We start from the raw sequence: 10,501 nt of genomic DNA on the forward strand, positions 1-10,501 counted from the left end.
AAATATCATAACTAGCACGTTTTTATAATTATGATACTATTGTCACTCTCATTTAGCTTGTGGCAACCTGTTGCAAACTGAATGTGAAAATGTCATCTGCAACTCGGATAACCACAAACAAAAAAACATTGATTTTGCACTCTAGTCTAGGTTTTTTACATGATTCTTATATTCTAAATTGTTGTTTTATTTGAAATTTCTTCTTTGTAGCAATTTCCTTCAGAATGTTAGCTAAGAAGAAAATAGCTATGTCACTAGACGTATTGATGGTTGGAGGTGTTCCTTGTTGTAGGTGCAAAATGCTCCTTGTCATCACTTACTCTTTATGGTTTTATTAATTTGTGTCATTGCATTATGAGTAGTGTTGGATTGCATGTTCTCAAATTAGAGTTAAATTTTAATGCCAAGAACTTTCTAGGGTGGTATCAACTATGATCACCTTTCCCATCAATGTTACAAACATTGCAAAAAACACCTAGAAATTTAAGGCAAATTTCCTACTTTCTCCCATCATAAAAGAATCAAACAAGAAATAAAGGAAAAATAGAAGCAAAAGTCTTGTTTACTTACAAAGGAGGAACCATTTGTTGGAACAAGGGTTCAACACATACTTGTCAGAACTAAGAATTGGTGTTATTTAAGACCCAAAAAAGTACTCCATTTTGTTGGGAAAAGGCATTGTTATAAATTTAGTCAAAATTAACAATTGTTTTTTGGTAACATGTCATTGCAAAATAACATGACTGAAAAGAAAATAATTGGAAGTTACAATGGTCTAACAGCATTTTAAGCAGTGAAAGGTAAACACAAACCGAGGCATACCTTGAAAAACATGAGCCTGTTGGGCCTTGTCACATTCTGGAAGAAGATGTAAAGTATCTGTATCATTACTCTTCCACCCTTTTGATGTTTCACAAAGCTCTATATCTGTCCCCAAACTGTTTGGACTGACACTGAATGATACATGCTCAATTTTGGAATTAATTTCACTTTCTTTTTTGGAGTCACAGAGCTCACTTTTTTTTTGTATTCTCATTTGAAATTTCAAGAATATCTGAAGTTTGTACAAAATCCTGCATTCCAATTGTAAAAAAAATTCGTCGTCGAGTCTGCGCTCTTTTTCTTGTTGAGGTGGTATTCAAAATGCTTCTATTATTGCATTAACCATGTGCTTTTCAGAAAGAGAACACCCATAATTCCCAGACAATTTGGGGTCTTTGGGGAAGCTATACCTCTGATCCTGAATTTCCAACCTTGGCATGTGTTTTATCATCCAGTTTGATTCTTGAGTTACCCTTTCCAATCCAACTTCAATAATAAGTTCCTCGTCCCTTTGACCGCCCAGTGAGATCTCTTGCAGAGGTAAACCAACATCTTCCCTGAATATGTCTCTAAATATCCACATTGATGTCAAATTGTTCTACCTTTACTTTCAGTAAAAAAATTATCTAATGTGTTGGATTTCAGACTCCATGTGATGTGGGAGCATTCAACCCAAAGGGAAATTATTGTAAATAATAGACATACGGGTCATGAAATGGTGGGATTAGTTTCCTAAATTCCAAGTCAGTTTAATATTTAGGCTTTTATTAGACATTCTCAAAATAAATAAATAAAACTAGGAGAGCTTTTAGGCACAAAAGGAATGGATATGGACCATTAAGTGATAAGGAAAGCTTTTCTATTTTAGAACAGAGAAAAAGACGGAATAAAGCTGAGAAGATGCTTTTGCCATATGTATGCATTGCATCTAATGTCTTAGAGCTTTTAATTGAGTGATTTTAGGATTTTTTATCATGCTAAGTTTAATAAATTAGGGAGCCTCAAAGGCATGGAGGTGTGTGAGGAGAGAGTGTGAGGAGTGAGCAAGGGTTCTCCTTGGGAGCCTTCGGGCAGTTTGTAAAAGGGCCATAGATTTGCATATCTGGCCGTGAATAGAAAATTCTCTGTGAATACTTGTTTTATGTGAATATGAATATGTTGAATTCGATTTGTATGGACATGGTTGCGTTTAACAATTTCTGAGATGTGATTCTGCACATGGTTGCAGAAATCAATGTTATATAACGTTGGAATTGCATGGGTGCTGATGGTTCTACTTTCCCTCATATAGAAGCGTTGTGTTAATTGTTAATCCGCTTTACTCTCGTGTTATGATAGATCGCCTTGAATATACAGTTTGTAGGTGGTTTTTTTCTGAAGATATACCGCCTTGAATTGAATGTTGTCTTCGCAGACTTCTTGAATCTCCATCTCTCTTTATACTTGAATTATACCTGGAAGTTTATTATTCCTGTTGAAACTACAGCCAGCATCGGAGACCTCTGGAGCTCGGACTTTGAGCGATAAAGAGGTTTGAACGAATATATGTAAAGTGGGAATTTAACTGTTAATTGATAACAGGTCCAACAGTTAATTAATGCGAGTATATGTGGCAAGCAGTCCTTGAAGAGATGCGCCATATCAAGGTAACCACGAGGATAGATAAACTGCATCGTATATATTTGATCGCGAGTTCTAGAAATTGAGCGCGATTTAATATAAATTACAGTATATATGTAACGACTGAACCGTCATGCGAAGGTGGAACAATCACTCATCAAATCCCCGCGGAAGTGTTAACCATCGCTTAAGAGGATATTGGTTTAGGAGGAACGAATTTGTATGGAGGGCGCAGAGGTATATATATGCCTTGCCTATACAATATATGCACATGAGCTTTGGTTATAAGAAAGTCCAGACTATAACATGTGGCGATATCGAAGAAAGAGGAGAACATCCTACGGATGTGCGTAGGTAAATACATAGATATAAATATTGTATGCGCATGTCTATTTTTTATATGCATGGTGATCGGAGGATCCTGGTAGAAGCGGCCTGGGAGCGGCCTGGGCTGGATCAGGTGGTATCAGAGCTAGAATGATCAACTGAAGATGTTTGTTTTTTTTGAAAACTGAAGTGGGATGAATGATTTTTAATCTGATATGCAAACTACACAAGTGAATAGGATTGCGGAAGAGGAAAGAAGACAAGATCGTGCAAGATCTTAAGAGGTGAGATTATTTTTCTGATTTGAAATTTATAAATGAAGTTTATGGTTGCAGAGACAGTGGCAGTGAACCTGGCATTCAGATGAAGGCTGGATAGGGAGGACAATTGCAGTGAAGAAGAAGAAGAAGGTGAGTTGAAGAGATAGCCTAGAGAGAGCAGAGGAGTGCTCAAGAGGTTCCAGAGGCAGTGAACCAGTACTTACCCAGAAGACTGAGTGAGGAGAGCTCGGTGAGGTAAGTTGCAGCAAGAGAGGTTGTTGTTGCAGAGGCTAGTACAACTCATGGTGAATAGAAAACTTACGAGGAAGCAGTCTGCGAGAGGCAGAGAGAGTTTTTCGAGAGGAAGAAGAGGTTCAGAGAAATGCCACAGAGATGAAATGACTGCAGAGGTTCGAAAAAGAGAGATTGCAGAGATAAAGGTACAATTGTAGGTACTAGAAAAATGGCTACAAGGGTGGGGAAATCGGAACGGAAAATTGATCTTTCCACTGAAGGGAAAGAGAGTGATTTGGCGACAGTTGCAGAGGAGGTTGAGGCAAATTGTGATTGCCTTGTTGAAAAAGGGACTTAGAGTTCTTGCGCCAGAGTTGGAGTTTGAAATTCCCACATGCAGATATATTAAAAGAAAAATGTTGAAGGAAGCAGTCAAGACTGAAAAGTCTTGTGGTTTTAAAACTAATGAATTGTGTATGTTTGTAGGTACAATACAGGAAGATGAGCAAACTTTGAAGTTTGTTCAAGAAGAGTTGAATCTGAAGACTGTTCAGATCGATGCTGAGATAACAAGATCACAGGAGGAAATGAAGATAGAGGAGAAAATCGTTGATGATTTCTTGAGTTATTGGGCAAATCCAGATCAGATGGATAATGTAAAACCATGTATTTTTGTAGCTGACAATTGTGATGTGATTACAGGTTTTACTGAGGAGGATGTGCAACCTTGTGCGACTGTTACAGTACAAGAGGAAGTTCCTGTGGATGCAGAAGAAGTGGATCAGTCTGTAGCACGGATAAGTGAAGCAACAGTTGAGTCTGTGAAAACTGGAAGTTTATGTATGAATGCAGGTGATGATGATATGCTTCAGCAATGCTACAGAGAAATTGCATTATTAGAATATTTGTTGGAGAATCCAGAGTATGACAGGGAGATTGCAGCAGATGAAAGAGTTCAATATAGTGAACGAGAGGAGAAAGACATCATGGAAACAGATGGTATGAGAGAAAGACTGGTTGATAGTCTTGAGAGTTCTTTAGAGAATTCTTTGGGCAGAGAGAATCAGCATACTGATGTGCTGATTGGGATGGAACAGCATACTGAGATGCTGGCAGAGGGAAGTAAGGCACTGATGCCTTGTGATTTTTATTTTAACATGTGTTTTGTGAATGCAGAAATTGTCGCCAGTGCTGAGAAACATTTGACTCAGCTGAACAGTCAATTGAAGGGAAAAGAAGTTCTCTGTTCCAGAAGACAAGAGGGGGTGGATGATCGGGTGGCAGTCAGAACAGAGACTAGCATAGAAGCAAGAAATCAGCAGCTTGAAGATTTATTGGACAAGGAAATTGAATTAATCAGAAGAATCTTGGTGAAAGTGTCTCAGAAAAAGACATCAGAAAAGAAGAGAAGTAGTAGAAGCAACAAGAGGAAGACAGCAGAAGATTGCAAGAGTAGAGCTAGTGGAGCAAAGCAGCATAAAGTGTGGAGACCTGGAGAAGAACAACAGACAAAAGCAGCGGCAAATGGAAAGTTACAGTACAAGATATGGGATCCAGGCAAACATAGATCTGAACACATGATCAGGAGATCATGAAATTTCTCTACCTTGGGAGTATGATGTGGGAGCATTCAACCCAAAGGGAAATTATTGTAAATAATAGACATCGGGGTCATGAAATGGTGGGATTAGTTTCCTAAATTCCAAGTCAGTTTAATATCTAGGCTTTTATTAGACATTCTCAAAATAAATAAATAAAACTAGGAGAGCTTTTAGGCACAAAAGGAATGGATATGGACCATTAAGTGATAAGGAAAGCTTTTCTATTTTAGAACAGGGAAAAAGACGGAATAAAGCTGAGAAGATGCTTTTGCCATATGTATGCATTGCATGTAAAGTCTTAGAGCTTTTAATTGAGTGATTTTAGGATTTTTATCATGCTAAGTTTAATAAATTAGGGAGCCTCAAAGGCATGGAGGTGTGTGAAGAGTGAGTGTGAGGAGTGAGCAAGGGTTCTCCTTGGGAGCCTTCGGGCAGTTTGTAAAAGGGCCATAGATTTGCATATCTGGCCGTGAATAGAAAATTTTCTCTGAATACTTGTTTTATGTGAATATGAATATGTTGAATTCGATTTGTATGGAAATGGTTGCGTTTAACAATTTCTTAGATGTGATTCTGCACATGGTTGCAGAAATCAATGTTATATAACGTTGGAATTGCATGGGTGCTGATGGTTCTAATTTCCCTCATATGGAAGCGCTGTGTTAATTGTTAATTGTTAATTGTTAATCCGCTTGGCTCTCGTGTTATGATAGATCGCCTTGAATATACAGTTTGCAGGTGGTTTTTTTCTGAAGATATACCGCCTTGAATTGAATGTTGTCTTCGCAGACTTCTTGAATCTCCATCTCTGTTTATACTTGAATTATACCTGGAAGTTTATTATTCCTGTTGAAACTACAGCCGGCGTCGAAGACCTCTGGAGCTCGGACTTTGAGCGATAAGAGGTTTGAACGAATATATGTAAAGTGAGAATTTAACTGTTAATTGATAACAGGTTCAACAGTTAATTAATGCGAGTATATGTGGCAAGCAGTCCTTGAAGAGATCAGCCATATCAAGGTAACCACGAGGATAGATAAACTGCATCGTATATATTTGATGGTGAGTTCTGGAAATTGAGCGCAATTTAATATAAATTAAAGTATATATGTATCGCCTGAACCGTCGTGCGAAGGTGGAACAATCACTCATCAAATCCCCGCGGAAGTGTTAACCATTGCATAAGAGGATATCAGTTCAGGAGGAACGAATTTTTATGGAGGGCGCAGAGGTATATATATGCCTTGCCCATACAATATATGCACATGAGCTTTGGTTATAAGAAAGTCCAGACTATAACCTGCGGCGATATCGAAGAAAGAGGAGAACATCCTACAGATGTGCGTAGGTAAATATATAGATATAAATATTGTATGCGCATGTCTATTTTTTATATGCATGGTGATCGGAGGATCCTGGGAGAAGCGGCCTGGGAGCGGCCTGGGCTGCATCACCATGTCTACCCAAGAACATGAGCAAGTGAGTGACTACTATCATCAACAATATCTAAACTAAGAACATGAGCTTTATGCATGTTGCTATCTTCTCCCGGAGTCAAGGCAGAAAACATTTCCGAGTTCACTTTACTGGTTTATGTCTCTATATCCACTCTTTTAATGTTTGTTTGGCTTAGAGACTAGCTTCTTAATTGGAAGAGTTTGCATTATTAGTCACTGAACTTGGAGTATTTTCATCATATATGATATCATTATTCAAACCATTCAAAGATCCTTTAAGACAATAATCATTACCAGGTAAATAATTGGATTTGAAAGCCTCTTCCTGCAAGTCTTTCCAATTATCATTTTCTTTTCTACTGGAGCACCTGAATCAATCACGGGACCTACAAGATAGTTGAACCTTACAATGCGAAAAAACCTACCTGAGATATCACAAACATTGTTAGTGCCCATAGTATTAGAGGATGTAGTCTCTTCATCACTAGTAGGATGGCTACCTTAATTTTTCAATTTCAACGTACCTTCTTGAAATTCAACATTGGGCATGCTTCAATGTGATCTATTTGTGAAGCGTGGTCGGAGGTCCTTACATCTATGGCTCATATAGAAAATTGAAGAGGCTCATATAACAAATTGAATCTTGGTTTATTTTTATTTTTATTTTTCTCATGGAGATTTGAAAAATGTTTCGTTGGTTTTCATTTACAGGTGGTTGGATATCAAACAATTGCAGACCACAGTAAAGGCATAAAAGTCGGATGCCAATTATGAGTCTTAAATCGTGTTCAGAATTGCATGGCTCTAAATATGAACTTTGGCCCTCTCTAGGGTTTTATTTATGTTCGACCCTTTTTGGCTATGTGACGCTCTTCTTGACAATTTGGAGAAATCAAATAGTGCGATATCCTCACTCAAGTGGACCCATGGAACATAAAGGATTATCTCTGTCTCAAGGATTGTTGTGCCATCTGAAATGGTCTTCACAAGAATTGCTTTTTGGGGAAAAAATATGTTCTATTATTGATTTAAAGGCTTTCATGGGCTTATTATCTATTTTCATGTGCATATTCCATCTATCTTGAAGTTGTTTGCGTCCTTGAAGAATCGCTAGAAACTAGAGAAGAAAATTCTTGTTGAGACAAGGGCTATGCTGTTTCAGGTCTCTGGGTCCTTCTATAAGATTGAGTTTGATGTACGGTTTAATATTGTGTTTGGACTAAAACTATTATGGACTTATTATAATACCTTTGGCCTGAATTTATGGTGAAAATTTGACTCCTTGCAAGGGTTTTCGGTTAAAGGGTTTCCCTATCTAAGATTTTTTGGTTGAAACATATTATGCAAGTTGATACTGCTCACTAGGTACCTTTCCTATTATGTCCATTCAAATAGATACTTAAAATATATTTTGAATCCTTCTCTTTGGATTCTCTATCATTGATTTCTGGATAGTATGTAATTGTTTTCGGAATTTGTGGGTTTTGAACATATCTGTTCTCTGCGACCCTGTCAACCTTTTTTTTAAGATCAGGTCTGACCTAAGAAGGGCTGCTACTAACGGGCAAAGCATAGTCTCATTTTTTCTCTACTATTTTAAATTCTAGCAAAGATCTTTCCATCCCTGAATCAAGTTTGTACCGCGATTGTGATTTTAGACACATAAGTTGTAACCGAAGTTATCTTGATCCTATAAGGTTCACTGATTTCCCCGTGAATCAATAAGTGTCTTGGTTCATTTATGGTTAACAAGTTTGCATCATTTGTGGCAGCAAGGGGCTTGTCCTAGAGTAAGGTTAGTCATTATTTTGCACAGATATATTGAAGATGGTATAGAAGAGATTTCTATATTTTTTATTTTTTTGGCAACAATGGACCTTAAGGAAATACCTTGCTGAGCAATGGAAGCCATGGTCTAGCACTGAAAAGGAAAATTGTGTTGCTTCAGTCACATGTGTAATGTCAACTTAAAATCCTTGTACATTCAACAATCCAAAATATCAACACTTGACATCTCAGTGTGTACGATTTCAATTCTAGTAAATATATAATGATGACAAAGGGAGCTGTGGACAATGAGATAATGATTTGGCCATATTGCATTGTAGTGATAGGGCTATTTCTATTTCTAGCTCACTATGAACTGGAACCTAAATTCTTATGAAAGTATTTTTGATTTGTCTCCCTTTCAAGTATGAGACACTCAAAAGGAAATTTGAATTTTTGTGTCACATTTTTGGGCATGTGTTTTAGACTATATCTCTGGTTATTAAGCCACAAATCTCAAGACTGCCATTGAAACTAATGGGGACATAAACCAGATAGTAGTCCAGATTGTGATGAAAGGAAAGAAATTTGGAATTGGAGAAAATAATATTCCCATGCCTCACAACTTCAACCTTGCTAATGAAGGATACAAATTCCCAAGCCTTAAGTTAAAAAGGGATTTATGGAGGTTTCTTGAGAAACGGATCCTAAGTTTGTAACTGTTGTCAATGAAACAAAATTTCTGCCTCACCAGGAAGGAGATCTCACCATTAGTTATGATGTCACACATGCCTTTGAAAGAAACTATTAGGCATAGGTAACAATTTCTAATGAGAATCACATTGGCCGTTTGGACTACTGGAAATTGTCCTCGGAATGGAAGAAGGGAGAATTTATTCAAGCCATGAAGGGTGCAAAGACACTAGAAAAAAGTCAGAGTGACTGCATCAATGGAGTTGCAGGCGCTTTCTACCAAGACATGGATTTCTCAACAGTGATGAGTTGTGAGAAGGTCCTAACAATTGTGGACCTTAGTCAATACATGGCTAATAATACAGTTGTCGGAAAGATAAAATATTGTTGCAGAAATGGCACTATTCTTCCACCCATCATCGATCCAAGAAAGTCTAAATCTGCTTTCCAACTTCAGGTCTACAAAATCCCTCCAGATTTGAATCGAACCATGTTATTTCCTCCTCTGAATTGGAAGATAAACGATATACTTAATCCTGATTATCAATGCAGGCAGCCAAGGAGAGTAGACCCAACTGAATTTCCAGATCCTAGTGGGATGCAGAGGACTTTATCTTCCATTTCTAGCTAGCAGATAGTGTGCAACATCTCCACTAAGATTGGTAAACCTTGCTGTTGTGTTTACTTCTCTGCTTATTATAACGAGTCTGCCATCCCTTTTCAAACATGTGCCTTCCATATTCAGTAAAGCTAGCTTGTAGTCCAAAGGAACCGACTATGCTCCTTCCTTATTTGGCTCTTCTTATTCCTTTCTGGAACCACTGTGCAAAAGCAATCACATGGGCTAGGATGCAACATTTTCCTATTCCACAACCACTACCCTGTGGTGATTACTGTGGTGTGAGCGTTATCTAGCATGCGTATTTTGACTATTCAAATGGATTTCTATTCATTTGAATTGGACTGTAGTTATATGTAAACAATTGTTACATTTACAAGTAAATCAATTTTCTTTAGAGGAAAATTTTGAATGATTACATCCAAATAATAGGATTTTTTTCACGTCTTTTGATGTTGATATGATTTCTTTGTGGTACAGAAGTTGCTCCAAAGAGAATATTGGAGTTCATGAATTTTCAAGGATTGACATGAGAGAATGTTGCAAGCCACCTACAGGTGTCGTTGAGTTTCTACCATACTTTTTACACATCTTAAACTGAGTCACCCTTCATGCTTAGATTCTAGATTTCAATCTTTAGATATGTTGCATATTTATTTTTTTAATGATTTCGTTGTTTCTATAGGTATCCTTGATATCTAATTTAAATGTTTGTATAGCTTTATTGAACATAGAAATCACACGTAACTCACATATTTGTCTAAATTGATTAATATTAAATCTTGTTTTTTTTATGGTAATTATTTTCTTTTCAGAATAATATTTGAAAGCCTAGATTGTACTAGAAAAGGCTTAGTTGTCTGTTTAGTCAAAAGGGCAGCATGGGAAATGCATTTGGAGGAGGCATAGAATCTTTGTTTTCTTCTCTTTTCCAAGTGGATGGAATTGATGATTTGCAAGTTATTTCTTAATTTGGTCAACTATCTGCTTGGGCTCTTGAATCATTGCAAGTAGGGGTAGATTAAATGGTTTAGTAGGTTTGGGTTTGCCAGGTCTAAACCCCTTTGGAATTCTCCCATTTTCCTCCTTTCCAACACTTGG

At 37.3% G+C, this 10,501-nt stretch overlaps 1 pseudogene; it reads left to right on the forward strand.

Moving 5' to 3' along the window:
* Window positions 1-3,331: 3,331 nt before the first annotated feature.
* On the forward strand, window positions 3,332-9,696 carry LOC149210031 (COBRA-like protein 7; annotated as a pseudogene).
* Window positions 9,697-10,501: the final 805 nt, after the last annotated feature.

Source organism: Pinus tabuliformis, chromosome 1_2 (assembly GCF_031772625.1).
Source record: "Pinus tabuliformis cultivar Carrire ecotype Pingquan chromosome 1_2, CPIR1, whole genome shotgun sequence".
In the NCBI taxonomy this organism is placed as follows: Eukaryota; Viridiplantae; Streptophyta; class Pinopsida; order Pinales; family Pinaceae; genus Pinus; species Pinus tabuliformis.